General features: G+C 48.4%; 1 long non-coding RNA gene across 1 annotated transcript in view; it reads left to right on the forward strand.

Moving 5' to 3' along the window:
* Positions 1 to 16333, forward strand: part of LOC309654333 — a 96843-nt gene extending 80510 nt beyond the window's left edge. The window contains exon 3 of the long non-coding RNA XR_014260159.1: positions 11233 to 16333. This is a non-coding gene — a long non-coding RNA (uncharacterized lncRNA). The remainder of the gene's footprint in view (positions 1 to 11232) is intronic.
* The last annotated feature ends 9501 nt before the right edge of the window (positions 16334 to 25834 follow it).

Raw genomic sequence — 25834 nt, forward strand, 5'->3', positions numbered from 1 at the left:
GAGGGGAGCTTACAGGGGAAGTCCGCTTCCTTCCTTACTAATCCCCGAGCTCTGGCAGGGCAGCCCGGAGCAGGAAACCCTCAGGTCTCTCAGGGGAGTCCCCGAGTTTGTTTCCAACTTATGCCAAAGCCCAGTCCACAGGGATGCTGGCCTGGCGCCCCCCCTTCTCCGGTTCTAATGTTGATGAAGCACTTTGGGTGAAAGGAGATCTGCTGCTGAGAAGAGATACAGCTGGGCCTGGGAAGTATCAGGTACACTTATCGCGGTGCAGAGCCAGACGCTGCAAGGGGACGCCCCAAGTCCAGTGAGCACGGTGTAACCTTAGACAGGCTGCCGCCTTTCTAAGCGTCTTCCCCACCCCACCCCTTCCAGCACTCAGCTTGTCCCATCTATTAAATTCCTCCAGAGACATTGGGGAATCGCACCTCCACCTCCCCCAGGAACGCCTCAGAGAACCCCAGGAAAGGAACCTCAAGGTGTAGTGGAAGGGGCACCAGGCAAGGAGCGGGGAGCACTGAGCTTGGGCCATTGATTTAGGCCTTGCTGAGTTCTCATCAGCAACAGCTGATTGAACAACCACTCCTGTACCACATCCTTGACCTACGGACACCACTGCTCTGGGTAATGGGATGAAAAGATGCAAGAGGCAAGATCCTGTGCCTCGTGGGAATCAGAGATATGAAAGCAAGCTGAGTACTGTAACATGAGTCACAGTACAATCAAGTAAACTGTGCTAGACATTCATGGAAGGTGCTGGGGGTTGAATAGGGGGTACAACACCCAGACAAAGGGCGGAGCTGTGACAGGAGGGAGCGTCTGAGCTGAGGGCAGAAGGATGAGGAGAGGCGAGCCAGGCCAAAGGGGAGGGCCCTTCTGGGCAGAGGGGAAAGCAGAGGCAAAGTCCCAGGGGTGGGAAACATCATGGTACATGGAGAGAATGAGAGCTTTTTGGCATTGCTGATGGATGTGGCCAGAAGTAGTCTGGATCTATAGTCAGGACCAAAACATTAAGGACTTTGAACTTCAACCTAAGAAGTTTGAATCCTGTAGATGGTCTTTTTAAAATGTAGCCTAGAGCATGTCACTCCTCTATTCAGAACTCTGCAATGGCTCCATTTCCCCCACAGTAGAAGCCAAAGCCCTTACAATGGCCCATAGGCCCAACAAGGCCTGGCTTCCAACTGCCCCTCTGACCTTATCTCCTTCCAATACCCCTGCACACTCTCACAGCCTCCTCCCTAGCCCTCAAACAAGCCAGGCAGCTTCTGCCCCAGGATCTTTGCACTGCCTCTTCCATCTATCCTAAATGCTGTTTTCCCAGGTCTACATGGCTTACTCCTTCGCCTTCTTTGAGTCTTGTTGAAATGTTACTTCTTGGTGAAGCCAGCCCTGACCATCCTTTTCCAAACTGCATTAGCTTCCTTCCCTCATTCCACAGTCTAAACCCCCTTACCCTGTTCAATTTTTTTCTTTCAGAACACTTATCGCCTTTTAACATACTGTATAATTTTATTATGTATTATGTTTCCCCCATCTGGAATCTAAACTGGACCAGGGCAGGTGTTTTTGTCTGCCCTGTTTATTGCTGTATCCCAGCACCTAGAACAGTGACTAGCACATAGTAGACTCGTAAGAAACATTTCTTAATGACTGATTTAGCTAGGGAGCCAATGGCAAGCATTAGATAGAGGGGTGACATACTCGGATTTATAATTTACAATCACTCTAGGTAGGCAGTGTAGACTCATGGTAGTTTTCCCACTCCCCCCCCCATTTTTAAATCATGACTCACAGTTAGAAATTCATTTCAATTTCTTGTACCACACATTGGACCATACAAAAACATCTAACTGAAACAAAAGTTTCATGAAACAGTAGTTACCTTTTCACCTTTGCAATGCTCTGTGATCTATTCTATTCTATGGTGACTTCATTTTTTAAAATTACTAAATTGACTTCACAGCTCCCCAGTAATAGACTAAGGCTTGGAGTTCGAAAACCACTGGTATAATATTCTGGAATTTGATAGTGATGATGATTGTACAACATTGTAAATGTACTAGAAAAACCACTATGGAATCTAAAACAAAAAAAATTGTACTGATGGGGGCTTCCCTGGTGGCGCAGTGGTTGAGAGTCTGCCTGCTAATGCAGGGGACACGGGTTCGAGCCCTGGTCTGGGAAGATCCCACATGCCACGGAGCAACTGGGCCCGTGAGCCACAACTACTGAGCCTGCGCGTCTGGAGCCTGTGCTCCGCAGCAAGAGAGGCCGCGACAGTGAGAGGCCCGTGCACCGCAATGAGGAGTGGCCCCCGCTCGCCGCAACTAGAGGAAGTCCTCGCACAGAGACGGGGACCCAACACAGCCAAAAATAAATAAATAAATAAATTAATTAATTAATTAAAAAAAAAAATTGTACTGATGAACGTAGTGACCTAGTGGCAGGGTGTAGACATAGAGAATGGACTTGAGGACACGGGGAGGGGGAAGGGTAAGCTGGGACGAAGTGAGAGAGTGGCATGGACATATGTACGCTACCGAATGTAAAATAGATAGCTAGTGGGAAGCAGCTGCATAGCACAGGGAGATCAGCTCGGTGCTTTGTGATGACCTAGAGAGGTGGGATGGGGGGGTGGGAGGGAGACGCAAGAGGGAGGGGGTATGGGAATATATGTATGCATATGGCTGATTCACTCTGTTGTACAAAAGAAACTAGCACAGTATTGTGAAGCAATTATACTCCAATAAAGATCTATTAAAAAAAACCCCACTGAATTGCACACTTTAAAATAGTTTAAATGGTGGGTTTTACATTATATGACTTTTATCTCAAAAACAAAATCTTTTTTTTTAAAATTAATTAATTAATTTATTTATTTTTGGCTGTGTTGGGTCTTCGTTTCTGTGCGAGGGCTTTCTCTAGTTGTGGCGAGCGGGGGCCACTCTTCATCGCGGCGCGCGGGCCTCTCACTATCGCGGCCTCTCCCGTTGCGGAGCTCAGGCTCCAGACGCGCAGGCTCAGTAATTGTGGCTCACCGGCCTAGTTGCTCCGTGGCACGTGGGATCTTCCCAGACCAGGGCTCGAACCCGTGTTTCCTGCATTGGCAGGCAGATTCTCAACCACTGCGCCACCAGGGAAGCCCCAAAATCTTTTTTTAATGGTATAAAGGATTAATCTAAAAGAGACCAACCTAGAGATAGGAAGACCAATTAGAAAATGATTATAATCGTCCAGGTAAGAGGTGATGAGTGGAGAGAGATAGTCCAAATAGACAAGAAGGGCAATTCCAGAATGATTTAGAAGGTTAAATTGGAAAGCATGAGAAATAGGAAGAGTCAAAGATGATTCTAGTCTTCTGCCTCTGCTACAAGGGGATGATGGTGCTATCAGGGGAAATCAAGAACACAGCCAGTACACATAGTAGGAAACCATATTGATTTTTAAAAAGTAACCTATGTGTGTGCACTCAAACATTTGTCAAAGCAGAGAAGAGCTATGAGGCTCCCCGCTGCGCTGTTGGCTAGCCAGGGAGGCCTGCTGTGTGAGGCTAGAGGTCCACCAGCGATCAAGGGTGGGCAGCGGGAGGGGAAAGCACAAAGGAGGCCTGGGAAGGAAGGGATCCAGAGAGACCAGGGGTGCCACGTTGCAGAAGCCAGAAGACTAGAGACTTTTAGAAGGAAGGTGACCAGCCAAGACATGCAGAGATGCGGGGCCTGGAAAGTGAAGGGGCAGCAAAGATAAAGGCAGAAGGGCAGGAGTCTGGGAGGTCAAGGCCCCCCTAACCAGTCTCAGCTCTTTTCAGGAATAGCTCCCCTAAGTGACTCTTGGCCTCAGAAGCAGCCGGGCCTCGGGCCATGACAGGCCAACCTGCCTTATTGTCTTGACCCACCTTCCTCATTCTCTCCTGCCCCCAAGCACAGCCAGGCTGGCTCTTGCTCCCTTGGCTGTCCTATGTGGAGGTCCAAGTGGCCTCTGGACATCCCTGAAAGGAATTTCCTGTTAACAATCTCCCCTCCTGCAGGCTGGGCAAAGAGTGGATGGATGTGATGACGCCAAGGACTGGATTGGGTGGAAATAGGAAAATGGACAATTTTCACTCTGGGGGAAAGAAATGCACAGTCATTTTTTCAGCTAGCCCCAGTCCTCACATGATTCTGGTAATAGAATCTTCCACCAGCCACTCAGGTATGTCGTGGGGCTCTGAGACCCACCAGAGGATGGGGAGAGGCAGACTGCTATTCAGGAGGGAGGGGCTGAGACCTTTCCAGAAAGGGGTCATGATGTGGGACAGATTTCTTAAATCCTTTCAGAGAAGTATACAGTGTCTTCAGATTAACAAAGTGAATCACTCAAGGGGCCCGCAGAGGCAGAGCTAGAAAAGAGGGCATGATCAGCTCTGCTCATCGATAGCCTTGAATTGCTATTTAGCATTTATGGTAAAGAACTGGGCTGTGTCACCTGCAAAGCAAAATGCTGAGAGGGGCACGGACTAGGCCCCTTCTCTCCTACACAGCATCTTTGTGTGAAATAGAAAAAGTCATCTCTTCCTTTGGGCCAACGCAGGCCGTTGCCAGGGAGCACAGCTTGGTGAGCAAAGCTCAGGCTAAATCAGATCCCACAACCCCCTCCCTCTACCCCATCCCCTGCTCCCCACCCAAGCTGGATGCTCTTGTGCACTGTCCAACCTGTGTAACCATATGCAGCAGCCCCAGAGACAGAGATGAATATGGCAGCGTCTTCAACCCCCAGAAGTTCAAAAACTGGTGGGCAAACACACACACGTAATCAGCCAACTAACAAAAGCAGCCTCTGAGAAATTCTAAAACAGAAGGGCTAATGGTGGTGGGGAGATTCACCCTAATGGGGAAATCTGAGAAGACTTCCTGAGGAGATAGAATTTGAGGCAGGCCTTGAAATGTTGGCAGAGAGGGGAGTGGAGAAAGGAGGCACAAGATTTCAAGGTGTCTTCTCGGGAGGGGGAGTAGATTGTCATGGCTGGAGGAAAGGGGAGCCGGGGGGATGGAAAAGGGTACTGGGGAAGGCATAGTGGGAGGTAAGCATAAGGGCTAAAGTTGTGGAGAGCACTGACTGACTTACTGAGGGATGTGCACTTGGAGAGAGCCAGAGAAGTTTGGGGAATGGGGGTTCCCCGTCCAACCTGGCTATCCTGGGTCTTTCTCAGAAGTGGGGTTGTCCTGTAAGAGGAGTGCCCCAGCTTCCAAAGGGTGCCTCAGCTGCTCTTTACAAGAGCTGAGGAAGCCCCTGAGCCAGGTGTCGGCGTGACTGCATTATGCAGAGGTGCGGTGTGAAACATCTGTGCAGATTCATCAATGGGTCAGGGAAGGGCTGGAGAATGGCCGTCCAGCTGCATCTGTTAGAGGTCATCTCAGACAGCCCTGGCCCTGCTCCAGCGGTGGAGGGGACACTCCTGCTCTCCTTGAGGGCCCTGTGGATGTGCACACCTCACCGGAAGGCCACCTGAAGAAAGCATGCCTTTCAAAATCCATAGGATGGAGCCCAGAACCCATAGCATCACCTGGTCCAGGTAGACCTAGTTACTGTGAGAAGAGACTTCCTGTCCCAGAATTCCTCCATCCAGGATGGCTCAGTCCTCCTCACTCTCTGCTCCTACATGAGACAAACAACCATTGCAGAGAAAAATCCCATGGCCAACCACTTTGTCCTTCTGAAAAGTCTCTTCCTTGCGTTCGCCTACACCCTTGCTTCTCAAAATACCGCCTGCAGACCGGTAGCATTAGCCCTGCCTGGGAGCCTTATGGAAATGCAGAGTCTTATGCTCCCTCCCAGACTTACTCAGCCAGCTCTGCCTTTTTGCAAAATCCTCAGGTGATTTGTGTGCCTGTTGAGGTCTGAGAAGCCTGTCCTAAACCGTTCTTTCCTGCTCTTTGTGTAGCTCCTTAGCCACTCTTTCTCAGTCTCCCTGACCTTGACTCTTACCAACCCCTTTTAATGCTAGGAGATCCTCTGCCCATTACCTCCCCCCTCTGCCCCTCTCCCTGGGTGATCTCGGCCACTCCCACTGCTTCACGTACCGTCTGCTTCTCACGGATTCCCTCATCTGTACAACCAGACCACTCTTCTGGGTGCCCGACCCCTAGATCCAAATACCTATGATATGGTGCCATAAACAACCCCTCACATGCCACATGCCCCGTATTGAATTCATCTTCTCTCCCTCGGCCCTGTGTCCCCTAGGGCACCCAGGCCCCCATTCAGGGACTCATCCCCGACTCCTCTCTCACCCTTAACTCCTAAATTCCTTCTACACACTGGGGGTCCACTTCCTAAACTGTTCCTGATCCTGCCCCCTAACCCTTCCATCCTCACTGACACCACCTCAGATCCGGAACATCTCTGTCCCAAGATCCACTGCAGGTCTGGCCAACTTACCAGCACAAATGTCCTCCAAGTGGCAACTCTGCCGTCTTGTAGCCACTGGAACACATAGGCTCCTTGGTGGCTGCTGCAGGGGAGGTGAGCGCTGGAAGACCTCACCCCAACAAATGCTTTAGCCCCACACTGACACCCACGTCACTAAGCCTCACAACCCATTGGTCAGAACTAGTCATGTAGCCTCATCTAACTTTTTTTTTTCTTTTTTTTCAAACTGAAGTGTAGTTAATTTACAATGTTATGTTAATTTCTTCTGTACAGCAAGGTGATTCAGTTATACGTATATATACATTCTTTTTTTTATATTCTTTTCCATTATGCGTAGTCATAGGATACTGAATATAGTTCCCTGTGCTATACAGTAGGACCTTGTTGTTTATCCATTCCATATATAATAGCTTACATCCGCTAACCCCAACCTCCCGCTGCATCCCTCCCCCAACCCCCTCCCCCTTGGCAACCACAAGTCTGTTAGCCCCAACTAACTTCAGGGGGTGGTGAGGGAGGGTGAACCTGCTGGGCCATAGCCTGGAAGGAGAGGGCAACTGGGCATAGGTGAGCACTGGAAACCTCTACCAACCATCTTCCTCCTCTGTTCCGTCTTCTCCTTAGCCCTTATCATCATCTGACATAGTGTGTATTTGCCCATTTACAGATTTTTGTCCTCCTGCTAAAGAATGTAAGCCCTCTGAGGGCAGATCATATGTTTGGTTCATTGCTGTATTTTCAGTACGTAGAACAGGGGTTGGCACGTAGTAAGCACTCGATACATATTTGATGAATGAGTTACTAATAAAATGAATAAATAAAGGGCTGGATGGTGTGTGTGTATGGGGGCCAGCAGTGGGGGAGGGGAGTGATGTGAGAGGAATGTGAAAAATAAGAAGGGGTAATATCACAAAAGGCATTATAAGCCAGATAAAGGAGCTTTTGCTTTATCCTGTAGAGTGTAGAGAACCATGGTGGGGGGGGGTGGTTTAAAAGGGGAGAGATGTTCTGGAAGATCACTTGGGATGCAGTTTGGAGGATGGATTGGAAGGGGGTCACGCAGGAGGCAGGGAGACCAGCCGGGAAACAACGAATGGTGGTTTAGATTAGATGGTGGGATTCCTGAAGGAGGAGAAACAAGGCTCTCTGAGGGAGTGCATGTGGGGCTTGAGAGGAGGAGAGGATGGCTTTAAAGGGTTTGGCTGGAGTTACTAAAAGGTTAGAAGGAGGGAGTTCCCTTTGTTCATCCTCAAGCCAGGAGGACTGAGGGGTGGAGGAGACCAGGGGGGAGGGTGGTAACGAGGAATTTGTTTGAGACACAAGAACTTTGATCTGGTGCACGTGCCCAGGCCTCGCTAAATGACACGCGACTCCACACTTAGACAGTTCATTTCCTCACCACTGAAATTTTGCCCACCCTGTTTCCTGCCCTTGAAGAATGTTCCCTCCCTCTCTGTCAACCACTCCTAGCTCTAACCTCGGAGAATAAATCAGAAAGAACCCTGAGAATATGGGCTCTCTGGCTGAGAGCTGCCACCTGCCCTGAGAGCACAGACCTGCTCCCCTGTGTCGCGGTCTCAGGGCGGAGGGGAGTTGTCAGCTGGGCCCCTTGCGGATCAGGGTGGGTGGATGGACAGCCTCCAGGCAAGGGCCAAGGCAGCCATCGTGTTCAAGGGCAGGCACGGCCGCCAGCTCTTGTCAGCATAGTTACTTCTCGGTGAAATGCAGTTCTCCCCACTGTGGCTGCTGCCTCTCCCCCTTCTCTGGGTTCTGGTCCCCAGTCTTGGCCAAAAACAGTGCCCCTGTCAGTCCTGTTCTTGGCCTGGCCTTGCTCCTTGTGCTGACTTCCCTCCCACATGCCAGCCTTTTCCAAAGTTGTCCAGAATTGAAAGTGATCCCCCCGCACCATCACTCAGGGCAAAAGACAGAAGCCCTTGTGCCGTCTCTCTCTTTCTCCTTGAGGGAAGGAGGTGGGCTTACTTAATCCAGTCGACAGGAAATCCTCCCCGGCCACCTCTGGAAACAACGTACTAGGGACCAGTGTGGGACCACTGTTCAGCTACAGCCTGACTCCAGTGGTCTCTAGGCCGGTAATTTTCTGCATAGTTAGCTGCTCTCCTGCTCCCACCTGCTGCACTGGAGGTGATTGAATATCACCTCATGCATTAACCATGCACAGAAGAGGGCTGCCAGAGCTCCGTTACCCACCTGCCCACCTGTGGCCCCCATCCCTCCGTCACAGGCCATCTGGATTGACACCTGGATTGATTACAAGGGTTCCATCATGTGTGCAGCAGCCGCAGCATTACCTGGTGGGACAGGGAGGGCTGCGTTGTAGCCAGCCCGTCCGTCTACGCTGAGTGTCCCCTCCTGTGGGACCTGGGCACCTCTCTCTGACATATTCCTCAGAGCCCTTGTTTTGTAGGCGCCCGTCTCCTGCTAGGACAGCGTCTGCCAACCCACCATCTGCTCCACATCCTATAGAAGGGGCTTTGGCAAAAAGAGTCCGAATTCAGCAGTTTTGATAAACCCCCAGAGAAGATCACCCCTGTGCCATTTCCAAGAAATACCCACACCAACTTGTGAATTACAAAACCCAGCCACAAAATAAAGGGTTGGTAGTTTGCAGAGAAATTGACACAGCCAGGAAAGAGAAGAAAGCTGCTGCTGATGAATGCCTCCTCTTTCCAAATACTAGTGGGTAAAGGAGAAATGGCCAGCCCCTGAATTCAAAGCCTTTGGAGGAAGAAGAAAATAATGCAAGAGTTTGATTTTGGGTTGCAGTACAGAGCACTGTTGCTGTAAAAGCTCAGCAGGAGGAGAATGAGAGGAGGGAGGCTAATATTTGTTGAGTTCCCGGCACGTGTCAGACGTTGTGCGGGCAATTTCGTGGACGTTACCTTGCTGAGTCTTTACCACAGCAATGTGAGACAGGTATTTCTGCGCTCATCCCTCAGGTGAGGCAGCAAGTTCAGAGATCTGACACAGCCTGCCCACCGTCTCACAGCTCACATGGCAAAGCGGTGATTCAAGTCAAGCTGTCTCATGCTGAAGTTCATCCTCTCTCTGCTGTACCACGTGTTCTCCCCAGCACATTCCAGGAAAGTGGGAAACCAGAAAGGATCTTAACTCATATTAAAGCAAAATCAGAACAAGAAACTTGAGAGCAAGTGTCACTGAATAAAATTAGTTTGAATAATCTATATTTAAGGGTCCCATGAGGCATCTATCAAGAGGGAACAGTAATTGTGCTTTCAGATACCATCTGCTGTTCTCTGAACATTTTGGCTCTGAGAATCTCTGTACCCCTCCTCTCCTGGCCCCCTGACCCCCTCATCAACTAAGTTGCCTACCTTCCACCAGTATACTGAATGAAATGCCCAGCATGGCCTCAGAATTGCTTTCAGAGCAGCTGTATGGCTGTCTTAGTCTGCTTGGGCTGCTGTCACAAAGCATCACAGATGGGGTAGCTTATGAACAACGGAAGTTTATTTCTCACAGTTCTGGAGGCTGGAGCATAAGATCAGAGAACAAGCATGGTTGGATTCTGGCGAGGACCCTCTTCTCATTGTATCCTCATATGGCAGAAAGAGGGCGAGAGAACTCTCTGGGATCTCTTTTATAAGGGCACTAATCCTATTCATGCGGGCTCCACCCTCATCACCTAATCACCTCCTGAAGGCCCCACCTCCTAATTACACTGAGGGTTAGGATTTCAACACAGAAATTTTGAGGGGACACAAACATTCAGTCCATTGTAATGGTCATTGCTAATCTTAACCATAATAGTTGTAATTTTTCAAAACAGTGGAATTGAAAGTAAGAGTTTAAAACAGCTCTGGGCACAAGGTCCCCCAAACCATTTCCTGCTCACCCTTCCTACATCCAAATTTTTGTAAGGAGGCCTGGGAATCTTAAAGTTGAGTGCTAAGGTCATGAGGCAAGGGGCCAGCGGCACTGTCAGGTAGAACTTGCTGTGACACTGGAAATGTCCTTTATCTGCACTGTCCAATGTGGCCACTAGCCATACATGGCTATTGAGCGCTGGAAATGTGGCTAGTGTGACTGAGGAACCGTACTTTTATTTAATTTTAATTAATTGAAATTTTTTTTTTTTTGCAATTTCTTTTTTTAAATTTATTTATTTATTTATGGCTGTGTTGGGTCTTCGTTTCTGTGCAAGGGCTTTCTCTAGTTGTGGCAAGCAGGGGCCACTCTTCATCGTGGTGCGCAGGCCTCTCACTATCGCGGCCTCTCCTGTTGCAGAGCACAGGCTCCAGACGCGCAGGCTCAGTAATTGTGGCTCACGGGCCTAGTTGCTCCGCAGCATGTGGGATCTTCCCAGACCAGGGCTCGAACCCGTGTCCTCTGCATTGGCAGGCAGATTCTCAACCACTGCGCCACCAGGGAAGCCCAATTAATTGAAATTTGAAACTTAAATAGCCACATGTGACTGGTGGCTCCCAGATTGGATGGTACAAGAGAGGAAACTAACCTAAAAGTTGGGAAAATTCTAGAACATAGGCCTTGTCTATAGGGGGCCAGCCTTGATCAGGTACCACTTTGGGAGGTTGCTAAGCAGCTCTGGGCATCTGAGACACAGAAGGAAAATTCTAAAGGAAGGAGGATGGCTGAGGAGGGTATGAAGATAGCCTCGCCAGTTCAAGTTTGTCCAGGAACAGCCCTATTCATTCACCATTTGGAATTTGACCAGGTAGATGTGGCTCCAGGGTGTGCAACTGAGCTCCAAGCTTTACACAAGCTCTGGGAGGCACACTGCTGTGCAGGAGGCCATGTGACTTGACACTGACTCTTCTTTGATTTCAGGCCCATTCTGTCCATACCATTTGATTCCACAAGCTGGAAGAATTGCTGCTCGCCCCATTGTTTCCCTCGATCCCTGTAAGTACCTCCTGGAGAGTACCCACTCTGTGATTTCAGCCTTCTTTCTTTTTTCCTTCCTCCCTCCCTCCATCCCTTCCTTCCTTCCTTCCCTTCTTCGGTAAAAAAATTTTTGATACAATGAAACAGAACTGATTGACAGGTCCTAAATTTTGCCCTGGGGGTCCCCTTATCCTAGCAACTGCCTCTCTCAATTAATGTGTCTGTCACCTTTGCCTGAGGCTTGTGATTGCAATTCTAGAGGCCACTTTTTGTGTTTTTCTTAGACCCATACAGGGTGTGATCGGCAGAGCATCTCAGACATCACGTGTCCAGATCCCTTGTTATATATGAAAGGACAGATGCTCAGAGAGCGGGGAGACTCACCCCAGGCCTTTCCATGAATTTTTTGGTGGAAGAGGAGGGATTAGAGACTGTGCATGACATGCCGCGGCCTCCTTATCCAGGAACCGCTCAACCTCCCTGCCTAGGGTAAATCTTCGGTTTTGCCAGCTCCTTGTGTGCTTCCACTGTCTCTAGTTTCCTCAAAAAGGTATTCCTCTCCCTGTCTGCAGGGATGCAGCTCAAATCCTTAGAACTTCTAACACAGTATTCTCCCTTTATCCAACCTCCCAGGCTCCAGTGGAAGTTAGGCCACAGAAGAATCACTTTCCCCCACTGGGTTCTATTCAGAGCTCTCTTTCTCTCCAACACTGATAATCTAGGATAATCTGGGACAGCCTTCTCAAACTGTAATGTGTATACAAATCCCCCTGGGGTCTGTTTCAATCGCAAATGTAGACTTAGTAGGTCTGGCATGAGGCTTGAGACTCTGCATTGCTAACAAGATCCCAGGTGTTGCTGAAACTGCCGGTCCCTGGACCGCACTTTGAGTAGCGAGGCCCTAGACTCATGTTTTGGTCCTGGAGGGCTAGAGCTGAAAGAGACTTCTTGTAGAAGTGCTCTCCAGAGAAACCTGTAAGGTGGTGTAGGATGAGGCAGGGGAAGAAGCTAAGCACAGAGGTTGAACTCTAACCTCAGCCTGATCCCTAGGGCAGCTCTGGAACATAAGTGACCCCACAAAGTTTTTCTGCCCTGAGGCAAGGGAGCCAGGTTTTTACACCGAGTATTAGTCAGTCATTGACTGTGGGCTGCCCTTGGGAGAAGGACATAACCTCCCTGGATAACCTCCCAGGCATTTTCAGGGTTGGCAGCTCCCATCTGGCCAAGGGCAAGTCTCCACAGAAGTACACAGCTGTGAGCCATCAGTATCAGACTCACAGCAGTGGGAGGGTGGGTCCTCCCACAGTATGGGGGAGCTGGGCTAACAGTCTACTACAGAGGCCTAAAACTCTTCCAGGCCAAAGGCCCATCCCCGCTTACTTTCATATTAGAGATTTGATCTTTGAAAGCTGTGTATATGTACCTAGAAAAAGAGAACTAGAAATACATACACAAGCTGTTCACAACAGTGATCTCAAGTCAACTTCCTTGTCTTTTTCTGCATCTTTCAAACTTGCTACAATGAACATGCACTAATATAAAGCAGCAAAGTAAACCACTGATACCCCAGCTCAGGATCTTAGAAAACATTTTTATTTAATAACTGTTTATTGAGTGCCAGTTATTCCCATCGACACTGCTGTGTGATCCTGATCAATGTTTATAATGGGATACTAATAACAGGGCACAAGTCTGAAATGCAGTTTGTGGCAAAGAGAAATTATAGGCTATTCAGTACAGTTTTAAGTTTGAATTTATTTATTTTTCCAAATCTCTGAAATTTGCTCATCTGCATAGCAAATGCCCTGTAACCGAAACGGCCTGTCCATGAGGTTTAGCATTGTGAACTCTTGCTCCCCTCAGGTCTTGGCAAAAGGGCAAACAGAACTCGGACCTCCTGACTCCTGCTGGTTCTCAAAAGACCACACAGCCTGTCTGTGTGCCATGAGCTATTTTCATTTCGACAGTCTTCCTCCCTTTTTTTTTGCTCTGCCTAATTAAGCAGTCAAGTTAATTGAGATTAATGGCTGGCTATTTAATAGGGATTAATAACTTGCAAAAACTCCCTTGGGTTTGGAACCCAGCTCAGAGCAGCAGAAATGCTCCTTGGGAAAGCTGGAGACGCGGTGGCCAAGCTGAACCTCAGCCCTCGGGCCTCTCCTCTCACTTCTCCCTGCTCAGGCCTTCTGGAGGCAGTGGGATGCTGAGGGCAAGGAGGTGGGGAAGGAAAAGCTGCCATATTAGCCTGGACTTCAGTGCTGCTCTCTGAGCTGCAAGACCCTACAGCTCCTGCCCACACCACAGCCAGCACCCTCTGCTGAGCAAGACGCAATCCCCCCGTGTCCAGGGGCTGGGTCCCCAGCTCGTGAGTGTGCCCCAGTGGCCTGGGCTCCTGATGAGTGCTAAGGAACCTCCAAGTCCTGACTGCTTCTGGGTCTCATGGTCTCAACCCTGGTTCGTTTGTTTGCTTGTTTGTTTTTATTTCAGTATAGCTGATTTACAATGTTGTGTTAGTTTCTGGTGTAGAGCAAAGTGATTCAGTTATATATATATATTCTTTTTCAGATTCTTTTCCATTACAGTTTATTACAAGATATTGAATATAGTTCCTTGTACTATACAGTAGGACCTTGTTGTTCATCTATTTTATCGATATATACAGTACTATATATCTGCTAATCCCAAACTCCCAATTTATCCCTCCCCTGTCCTTTTCCCCTTTGGTAGCCATAAGTTTGTTTTCTATGTCTGTAAGTCTATTTCTGTTTTGTAAATGAGTTCATTTGGTATCATGAAGTTCGTTTGGTATCATGAGTTCGTTGGTATCATTTTTTTAGATTCCACATATAAGTGATATCATATGACATTTGTCTTTCTCCGACTTACTTCGCTTAGTATGATAATCTCTAGGTCCGTCCATGTTGCTGCAAATGGCATTATTTCATTCTTTTTTATGGCTGAGTAATATTCCAGTGTATGTATATACCACATCTTCTTTATTCATTCATCTGTTGATGGACACTTAGGTGCTTCCGTATCTTGGCTATTGTAAATAGTGCTGCTATAAACATTGGGGTACATATATCTTTTTGAATTATAGTTTTCTCCAGATATATGCCCAGGAGTGGGATTGCTAGATCATATGGCAACTCTAATTTTAGTCTTTTAAGAAACCTCCATACTGTTTTCCATAGTGGCTGCACCAATTTACATTCCCACCAACAGTGTAGGAGGGTTCCCTTTTCTCCACACCCTCTCCAGCATTTGTTATTTGTAGACTTGTTGATGATGGCCATTCTGACCAGTGTGAGGTGATACCTCATTGTAGTTTTGATTTGCATTTCTCTCATAATTAGCAATGTTGAGCATCTTTTTGTGTGCCTGTTGGGCAATCTGTGTGTCTTCTTTGGAGAAATGTCTATTTAGGTCTTTTGCCCATTTTTTGATTGGGTTGTTTGGTTTTTTTGTTATTGAGTTGTATGAGCTATTTGTATATTTTGGAAATTAAGCCCTTGTCAGTCACATTGTTTGCAAATATTTTCTCCCATTCCATAGTTAGTCTTTTCGTTTTATTTATGGTTTCCTTTGCTGTGAAAAAGCTTATAAGTTTGATTAGGTCCCATTTGTTTATTTTTGCTTTTATTTCTACTTTTGCCTTGGGAGATAAACCTAAGAAAACATTGCTACAATTTATGTCAGAGAATGTTTTGCCTGTGTTTTCTTTTAGAAGTTTTATGGTGTCATGTCTTATATTTAAGTCTTTAAGTCATTTTGAGTTTATTTTTGTGAATGGTGTGAGTGTTCTAACTTCACTGATTTACATGCGGCTGACCAGCTTTGCGGGGGAGCTTTTTAAAAATGCTGATGCTCTAGTCATACCCCAGGCATTTGGATTTAATTGGTCTGGCAGTTGGGGAGCCATTTTGGTAAAAGTTTCCCAGGTGAGTCTAATGTGCAGACATTGATAGTGAGATCTAGTATTTGTAAGCAGGTTGGCGCAGAAGAGAGAAAGAAACTGAACCACAGCCAGTGATAAACCACTGACACCAGCGGGTTATGATATTGAGGGGAAACACGGCAATCAGAGCAGGACGGGAGACACACCAAAGGCAGCTGCCCCTCTCTCTCGTCTGGCAGCTGCGGAAGGATTCTGGTTGTTTCTTCTCATCCTCAGTGGAAAAAGAATCAGTGACATGGATTTTTCTGTCCTTTTTTATCTGGACTGATCCCCTTGGCTCACTCAGCAGAGGCCTCAAAGAGGTGGGACTGCTTGTCTCCCATAAACTGCAGCCAGCCTGCATGCTTTGATGAAGGGAAGGCCGCTCCAGCTGCCACCTGCCGCCCCTCCCCAGATGGACAGGTTCTGTCCCCTCCCGTCCCACAGTCACTTAGCCTGCAGGTCTGACATGGGCATAGGAGCCAGACTCCAGGGGGTACCCAGGCCTGCCAGCCAGTTGATGATTCCAGTGTTACAAGACCCCCTTCTCCCTCCTTCTAAACATCAAAGGCTTCACTAAACATAATTGTGTGGCTCTGGGGCAGAGACCTTTGGAAAGAGGTGGGAGGCTGTGCCTATCGAATTGAGTGGACCTTGAGTGGACTGAGAATGCTAAATTGATTGTTGGTGGGAGGAGTCAAGAACCATCCATCTTGAGGGGTAAAGGGGAGGAGAGAGAGAGAGAGACGTTCCCTGAGAGCTTGGGGCTGTTTTGAGACGGGACAATGAGGGACCTTGGAGCGTCCACTCTACTCTCACAAGGTGGGTGGGAGCAGATGTGTGCGAGCCCACGATTCTAAACGTTTGGTTATGCTTCTTGGATATATTGATGCAATCCCCTTAGATGTTTTTCAAGAGAAAACAGAAACAATTTAAATTGCTTTTCATTTATATCTGGATGTAGGACCAGTGTTACTTCTGAATGCAACACCTCATGAATGAAAGCTAAAGCTTAAACCGAGAGTCCCGAGTTTATTCTGGGACACAAATATCTGCCAGGTGCAGGTGAGGATTGAATTGACGACATGGCACACGCCCAGCAGCACAGTGCCTGGCACAAAACGGACAGGTCCCACTACACCCTCCCACATCCATCCTTCCCTAAGCTCATCCCAGAGAACAGCTTGTGGGCTCCTAGGAAATGGTTTAAGGACAGTCGTGACCCGGTGGCAGGGGTGCACTCACACACAGGCAACATTGCAGGGTGAGGCTTACGGGCAGTTTACTCTGGGTACCAATATTCCCTGGCAAGGTGAGACCCCGGATGGCTTCCTCTGAGGTGTGGTCACCCAGGTGACCTCTGTAGCCACCATCCATCCGCCCACACCCTGTCCCTGTCCCTGTCCCTGGCTCTCCTTTCAGGCCGGGCTCCGGCCGAGCCTGCAGGGGCTGCGGTGGAAGCGGCGAGTTGCCGTTGGACACTCCGAGATCAGTGTCTGTAATTTGGCCTGGAGAGAGTGGCCATCCAGATGCAGGCAATTTTGACTTTGATGTGAGCAGAATTATAAAGAATCGTAAAGAGAGCCTATGATTTGGGCTGAAACCCTGCCAAGGCAGTCTGGTCCCAGCCCTGGGTCTTCCTGAAAAGAAATACTTGAGAAGTAAAAATCCTTAACCCCAGCTGGCAGCAGCCTGTGGGACTGACCCCTGCTGAGCATCCCAGCCCCGTCCCCACCCATGCCCCCACCCATGCCCCGGCACCCACGCTAGCCTTCCTCAGCTCCTCATACCGGCTGCACTCCTCCCCCTCCCAGCCCTTGCCGCACGGCGCCCATTCTGCCTGGAAGCCACCCCTCCCGGCAGTCACCATGCACCTGGCCTGGCACTTCTCCAGGGAAGGCCCCCTGACCTCCACCCTCCAGAAGAGTTTGGGAGCCCCACTGCCCTTGCTCACAGCACCCCACACCCCTTCACTGCACTCACCACCTGATCAGTGACATCACCACGGGTGATTACTAACCCTCTTCTCCGCTGTCAGACTGAATGTTCCGTAAAGACAGCGACCACAGCTGTCATGCTCAGCCCTGCGTCCGAGAGAGCTGGTCTAGGGCACCTTTGCTAAATAGACGAATGAATAACAATGAGCTGGTTTGTCAATGGGACATTTTATGTTACATAAAGAGTGCAGCACACAGTCCGAAGACAGGAATCGAGGTGGAAAACCTCCTTATACCAGAGGAGAATCCAGACTTTGTGAATCCTGAAGCTTATATAATTTGGGAGCCGCTCTGAAGAAAAATAAAGTTGACAAAAACATGACCTGGGAGTGTGAATGGAGACCACGCCCAGGACTTGTCAGTGAGGAACTCTAGAGCTTCAGCCTCACTAGCTTCTTAGTAAATCCACCCGCTCTGGCTCTAAGTGAGGATGGCCAGAGTGAGTTCCAGAATACCTCTGCTGATGCACAGCTTTGGGGTGTAAGGTGCAGGCCTCCCTCCTCAATGAACCCTCTGCTCTCGCCCCTCCCTTTCCTGAGCCTCAATCCTGTTGGTTAATTTGGGTGCTGAGAGGTTAGAGGTTCTGGGGCGAAGAACAAAAACACATAAAGAGTCATTTCAGGGGGCTCTCTGTGCCCCTCACAACCTCATCTACATAAAGTCGCTGCTGCCTTGAATCCTTTTAGCAGGAGCAGAGGTCCTCTGCCCAGGCCTTCAGGGCCATCTCAGTGCTTACCAGAGACTCAAGAACAACCCTCCACAGCGCTCTCTCCTCTCCTGTGCTCTGTGCTCCACATCCTAGCCACCTGGGCCCCTCTGAGTCTGCAGCTCTGTTTTCTCAATTCGGGGAGACCGCTGCTCTGTGCGTGCCCTCACTGCACCGTGGCCTGGAAGCTCTCCAGACAATGAGCTGGGACTCCCTTCTCTCAGGGATCACTGTCCTGAGCTGTTGTTACCGAACCAAACTTGGGTCCGCTTGCCCACGTGCAGTAAAGCCAACCTACTGACACCGGGTTGTGGTGAAGGACAGTGCAGCGTTTATTGCAGGCGCCAAGCAAGGAGTCCTGGGCAGCTAGTGCTTAAAAGTCCCGAACTCCCTGAAGGCTTTCAGGGAAAGGTTTATAAGGACAGGGTGAGGGAAGGGGGTTGTGGGGTGTGTGATCAGCTCGTGGACCTTCTTCTGATTGGTTAGTGGTGAGGTAATTGGCAGTCAGCATCATCAACCTTCTGGTTCCAACCGGTCTGGGGTCTATGTGCTTGTGGGCAGCAAACAGTTAACTTCTTCCACCTGGTGGAGGTTTCAGTCTTGGCAAAACAACTCAAAGGACATGGCTCAGGATATTATCTACAGTCTTTGAGGAGGAACTAAAGGTCCTTGACTTTGTTTAATGGCTAAAGTATTATTATTTTGGCTTGCTTGACTGTTTTCCTTTCTTTCCACATTTTCTCACTTCTCTGATTAAATTTATTATTTGGCTAAAGTTTTTCTACAGACAAGAAGGCAGGTGGAGGACATGGGGGGGGTCTATTCTGGGAAGGCCTCATAGGGTCCTGCTCAGTTACACTGTCTGTTGTCCAGTATCTGAAGACCATTATTTCCCATATTTTGTCTGGCTTTTTTTTTTTTTAAGTTGTTTAAAGTGAGAGAATAAATTCAGTTCCTGTTGCTCTAGTTTGGCCAATAGTGAAAATCCACTTCAGCCAGCTTCGGGAATCTGTGTGCCAGATACAAGTGTAAAGAACTGGAGTTTGTACATCAGTCGTTCTGGGCAGTGTCCCACAGAAAAGTGGCTAGTTCAGCTTGCAACTCAAATAGTGGCACAAATGTTTGTCCTGTAGACGTTCACTTGGGTACACAGCAGTGTACATCCCATTTCATCACCCAGAATATTAAAAAGACACCTACTCAAGGGCTGAGATTTAATATAATTAATAGTTGGACTGCTTCATCAAGGACATGTCTAACTGTAACTGGCATTTTCTTTCTTTTTTCCCTTTTGTTAATCCCAAATTCCTAATTTATCCCTCCACCCCCATTTCCCCTTTGGTAACCTTAAGGTTGTTTTCTGCATCTGTGTGGCATTTTCTTTCTTTTTTTCCTTTTCTTTCTGACGGAGATGATGACTGGTTCACGCCCAGGTGCCCACATTCACACCCACCTCTGCTTTTGCACCAGCAGTGTGAGTGTCGTGCAGCCGTGGTATCGCCATGAAAACTGTCTGGGCCTCTCAGACCCCCTGAAAGAGTCTCAGGGATCCCTGAGGGTCTGCAGGACATTCTGTGAGAACTGCTGAGTTGGGGGACCCCAAGTAACCCCCAAACCGTGGGCTTGTTGGGCCTCGGACTCCCCAGAGAAGCAGCCTTGCTGTGGATGCGTTACAGCTTTCCTAGTCTGTTTCTCATTTTCAAAAATGAGTTTCCCCCCAGTGTGAGCTTGGTGGTGTTTCTGTCCTCCCTGCTCTCTTTTCTGCCTCTGGAGCCAGGACTCCGGAGTCAGCTGCTGTCACCCTCCCAGAGCAGGAAGACTCCAGCAACTGTTCACGAATTCGGCTCATTCCAACTGAGTGGGCTGATGGAGATACTAATGACAGCCGACACTTCTTGATTCCTTATTCTATGCTGAGAAGTTGCAAACGTTACTTCACACGCTCTGGAGTTTTCTTGACCTGCTGCAGGCTGAGCCCATCAAGTCTCTACTGAGGCAGGTGCTGTCCCTGGGAAAACAATCCAGAAATCACCCCTTTCTTTCCTGCTGTGCCTGACAGATGTGTGAGTGTGTGTTTATCTTTGTTACATTTTTTAAAATTACAAAGTAATTCTTTCTACAAGGTAACAAATGTATTTATTTTCTTCTCTGCATTTTAATTTCCTCTCTGAATTTATTCAATGGCAAGGAAAATAATAAAAATTTTGTCAAGTGTGTTCTCAGAGCTGGTAGCTATTTGCCCCACTCTTTTTAATTAATTAATTAATTTAGTTAGTTAGTTAGTTATTTTTGGCTGTGTTGGGTCTTCGTTTCTGTGCGAGGGCTTTCTCCAGTTGCGGCGAGCGGGGGCCACTCTTCACCGCGGTGCGTGGGCCTCTCACTGTCACGGCCTCTCCCATTGCGGAGCACAGGCTCCAGACACACAGGCTCAGTAGTTGTGGCTCACGGGCTTAGTTGCTCCGCGGCATGTGGGATCTTCCCAGACCAGGGCTCGAACCCGTGTCCCCTGCACTGGCAGGCAGATTCTTAACCACTGCGCCACCAGGGAAGCCCCCCCACTCTTTTTGAGGAAAGAATGATCATATGCGACCTTTTTCATGCATCAGATCTTCGTTGGAATGGAACCATGTGTATAATGAATGAATGAATCCAGACTCGCGTTTAATTAATGCCCCAGAAGCTATTAAAAGTGCCTGAAAAGAGCCCTCTTCAAAGCTGAGGAGAAAGGGCAGGGGAGGCAGGAAAAGAAGGTTTCCAGATGTGAAAGGACCTGGGAGTGCAGGAACGACATTGGAAAGCCAGATTGGGTTCCTTATCAACCTTTTCTTCTCCTCAATTCTGGACTACTTTTCCTGTACTTTTTCATTCCTTAATCACATGGATATTCCCAGGAGCCATGGGAAGGAAAAGCACTACCCCAGCCTCTGTGCTGAGGCTGGTATGACACCACGGCTAAGAGAGTGGGTGCTTGAGTCAAGGAGACCTAGATTCAAATCCAGCGTCTGCCCCTCTTCACTGAGTGCCCTTGAGGAAGTTACTTAACCTCTCTGAGCCTCAATTCCTCACCTATAAAAGGCAAAATAATAGTGCCTAGCTCACTGGGTTGTTGTGAGAGTTACATATAATTTAGGGAAAGTGCAGACCGTAGTGCCTACACACTAAACCAGGGACCAAGGTATTACTCTTGTTGCTTGTAACGATATCAAGCTCCTGGTAATTCTCCAGAACAGTGGTTGGCAAATTACTGCTGCAAGCCAAATCTGGCCTTTGGCCTGTTTTTGTATGGCCTATGAGCTAAGAATGGTTTTTACATGTTAAAAGGGTTATTATAAAAAGAAGGAGGAAGAGGAGGAGGAGGAAAGACCGTATTGAACATCTAGCCCATTATGGAGGAAATTTGCCACCCCGTGCTCTAGAAGCCCAAAAGGAGGAGCTCATTTTCAGATTAGTGATAGCCCCGCCACCAGTATCCTCTCAAATGATCCCAAATGTAATGTTTCCATGTAAGAATGGAGAATTAAGTCAGACCTGGGCACCTGCCCTGGGGAGCTCTCCCCAGATTCCTCAGGTCTGGGTTGTCTTTTCCTTCTTCGAACTTCACCTTGTGCTATTCTGGGGACCTTCTCCTGTCCCCCCAAACAGGCATTCAGCTCCCTGAGGCCAGGGACCATCTCTTAGACCTCTGTGTCCGTGCAACCCCTTGTAGCATATTATCCTGGTTATAGTAAGTGCTCAATAAATATTTATAGGATGGTTGGATTGGTGATTTAGCAGACACTAATAGTCTGCCCACTTTCCTGATTCTCCTAAACAGGAGAATCAGGCAAGCAAGCAGACAGCAATTAGGTACAAATGCTGATTCCTGGGGTCCCAAGGCAGCATGTCAAGTTACAGGTGTTTCGTTGGCCTCTAATGAACGCTGTGTCCAATCCCTACAAGACAGCCGATTCCTGAACTACCTTTTCCCTGGGGCAGGCGCATAGCCCAGCCTGCCTCTGCATACTCTCCTCGGTCACCAAAGCCAGATCTGGGGGGGCAGCCCTTGCTAGAAGTGGGGGGCAGGCTGAGGTGGCCTTGAGGAGAAACAACCAAGGGAAATCTGGGCTCCAGGAGGTAGCAAGCATTGGGGCACCCACCTGCTTACCACTGTGAGTGGACGACCACGGATGGAGGGCTTTCCACAGGATGTGCATCATCTGAAAACGTGGGCAAAAACATGATAAATGAGTGAAGTAAGTCAGAAAGAGGAAAACAAATACCATATGCTAACACATATATATATGGAATCTAAAAAAAAGAAAAAAATGGTTCTGAAGTACCTAGGGGCAGGACAGGAATAAAGACGCAGACGTAGAGAATGGACTTGAGGACACGGGGAGGAGGAAGGGTAAGATGGGACGAAGTGAGAGAGTGGCATGGACTTATATATACTACCAAATGTAAAATAGATAGCTAGTGGGAAGCAGCCGCATAGCACAGGGAGATCAGCTCGGTGCTTTGTGACCACCTAGAGGGGTGGCACAGGGAGGATGGGAGGGAGACGCAAGAGGGAGGAGATATGGGGATATATGTACATGTATAGCTGATTCATCTTGTTATAAAGCAGAAACTAACACCATTGTAAAGCAATTATACTCCAATAAAGATGTTAAAAAAAACATGATAAAGGATTTATTAATACTGTATTACCATACATGACAAACTAATAGAACCTGTTTGAGACGTGGTGGCCAGCCTGTACATGTCTAGCACTGAGCTAGAAGCACTTCACAGGTATTATTTAATTTAATCCTCACACTGTCCTAAAAAATATTTATCACCAGTTTACAGATGAGGAAACTGAGGCTCACAGAATGCCTCTGGCCCATGTCACACAGCTGATTAGAGGCGGAGGCAGGATTTGCACCCAAGTCTATCTGACCTCAAAGCTGGTTCTCTAAGGACCCCCCTGTGTAGGAGACAACTTGCCAAGTGCTGTGGAGACCAGGAAAGGGATGGATGTCAGGCCCTGCCCAGAAACAGCTCACCCTGGGTCACAAAGACAAGACGGACAGAGATCCGAAGGTTGGGGAAACCTTTTCTCTAGGGAGCCCAGAAGGCTTCTTGGAGGAGGTGAGCCTGATCCTCTGCAGGCCTGTAGGCCAGTCGGCCCTGCTGGGGGCAACTGGGGGACGGGGGGCCGGCAGGAATGCCCAGAGCAGGAAACCAGGCAGTATCCTGAACCTACCCTCATCCTAGGCCGATCAGACCTGGACGGGAGCCAGCCAGTGAACTCATTTCCCCAGGCTGGCTCCGAGCCGCGGTGAAAGGACTTGGCCCAGGGCTTGGGACTCAGGCTCAGCCCACTTGTCTGGTTTTGCAACAGCTGACTCCTCTGCTGCCCCAGCCCTCCCTAGAGGCTTCCTCCTGCTCTACCCAGCACACTAATCTCCTGCTGAAAGACACGGCCCTCCCTGCATGACAGCCCAGAACCTGGGCTGAGGACATGTGGCACTGGCCCAGTGATCCCTTCCCGGGCCTTGGGGACTGAAAAGTAAAATACAAAGTGACCCCACAAACATCCCCTGCAGAGCGAGAGGGAAGTGATTTAGCTCCCAAGGCCTTGGGAAGCACCTCACCAATGGCCATTATCGTATTATTATTGTTGCCATCATCACTGGCTGGCTTCAGAGTCTCCCACACTTTCTTGAATGACTTTCTTCCGCTTTCCTTGACTCCATTCCCTTCCACCTTTCTCTGTAGCATCTACCTCTCCCACTCGGCTTCCCCTCTGTCCCAGGCTTCAAAATATATCTTCCCTTGTCTTATTGCATCAGCACCTGGGGAGTCCCTGAGACTCAAAGGCATCCTTCTCTAACAGATGGTTGATCTGTGAGTTGATCTGCTAAACGAGCCCATGTTGACATGTGAGAGAGGCAGTTGGCTCCACATGTGGCCTCTCACACGCAGTATGGGGAGGACATAGACCTTACTCTAATACGTGTTTATTGAACAACTATTTAGCGCAAGGCACTGTGGGGGACTTTGTCAATGTCCTCCAAAGCTGAGAAGGTTACTTGAGAAAGATACTGGAAGAGGCATTTCCTGAGCTTAGTTCTCATGTCTGTCTGTCTGTCTGTCTGTCTGTCTTTGCGATTTGTTCATGTTTTCATAGTTCAGCCGTCAGATCTAACTCTTTCCCAGGATCAGGGACACAGTCAGGAGGATACAAGAAAAAGAGTGGCAGAGGGAAAAACAGAGCCCACAGAAACCCAAGCTGTGTATGAAAAAAGAGAGGCAATTCTGAGCTGTGGCCATGGGACTCTTTCCCTTCCAACATCAACCACAGTGGGGAGAAAGAGGGTGAAGGATGTCCTCCACCCCTAGTTAGAGCTGCCGGGGATTGTAGAAAGTTCCACCAGAGGCCTGGCCCACAAGGATTGAGATGAGAGCCTGGGTTGTGTTTTAGATATTAGGCAACTGAAAATAGAGTCATGAGCCCACTCTCTTCTCAATCCCATCGGCCTCCCTGGAAAGCCATGCTCCAGAGCAGTCTGGGACCCGCAGAGAGAAAAGCCTGAGTAATCATGCCAGTGTAACGAGAGATCCTTCTTATCCATCAATGTGACTCAGCCCTGTGCCACAGTAAACTTTCCTTTTTGTTTCTGTGAACACCGCAGCAGGGCTGGGTTTCCTGCCCTGGAGAGGGACCCGCCAGCTCACTCTGTTCCCTGCAGTCTCCTCTCTCTCCTCCGAAATTCCTGGGAAGAGGCCCAGAGCAGAAGCCAAATTGATGCAGAAGATGCACCACGATGTGGTTGGAGCCCAGAAACTCACTGTGGGCACAAGGCTCCTTGGGGGCTTAGCAGCCAGCAGTCCTGCTTGTGTTCCAGAAGCTCTAGGATGGATGTGCCTTCCTAACCTAAGCCAGAAGGACCCTGAGGAGAGCTTTCTACTAACTTGCAGAATCAAGAGATTTCTTTCTTGCCCCCTCTTTTCCGTTTTTTCAAAAATCATTCTTCGGAAGCTGCTGCATAGCACAGGGAGATCAGCTCGGTGCTTTGTGACGACCTAGGGTGGTGGGATAGGGAGGGTGGGAGGGAGACGCAAGAGGGAGGAGATATGGGGATATATGTACATGTATAGCTGATTCACTTTGTTATATAGCAGAAACTAACACAACATTGTAAAGCAATTATACTCCAATAAAGATGTATTAAAAAAATCATTTTTCGACAGTGGAAAAGCTTTCTAATTTTTTCCTAATTAGGTAAATAATATATACTCTATATTATATTTTTTAATTGAACACCACAAAGAAGTGCAAGGAAAATAAAAATCACCTGAATTCCCACCACACTGAGCTATCACCACTAATAATTTAGTAACCATCATTTCATTCATCATTATATGCAGATACACACACACACACACACATATCTTAACATGAAAAGGATGTCACACATGATGCTTAATCACAGACACTTTGACGGTGTGTTTTTGTTTAGGTTTGGTTTAGTTTGCTCTGGTCTGAGCTGGTTTAGTTTGGTCTGGTCTGAGCTGGTTTAGTTTGGTCTGGTCTGGACTTGACTGACTTGGTTGGGTTTAGTCGGGTTTAGTCTGGTTTAGTCTGGTCTGGTTTAGTTTGGTGTGGTTTGGCTTGTTCTGGTCTGATCTGGTTTGATTGGTTTTAGTTGGATTTAGTTTGGTTTGGTCTGGTCTGGTCTGTCTTGATTTGGCCTGGTTTGGTCTGGTCTGGTTTGTTCTGATCTAGTTTGGTTTGGTTTTGTTTACTCTTATCTGATCTGGTCTGATTTGGTCTCATCTGGTTTGGTTTGGTTGAACTTACCTCCCCGGTTCCCTCCTTGGCATGTATCCTCAAGTACCTTTCTTCATGAGGGGACTGGGAGCATAGTTAATTTCACA

Source organism: Balaenoptera physalus (genome assembly GCF_965194825.1).
Source record: "Balaenoptera physalus genome assembly, chromosome: 2".
NCBI classification, from domain to species: Eukaryota; Metazoa; Chordata; class Mammalia; order Artiodactyla; family Balaenopteridae; genus Balaenoptera; species Balaenoptera physalus.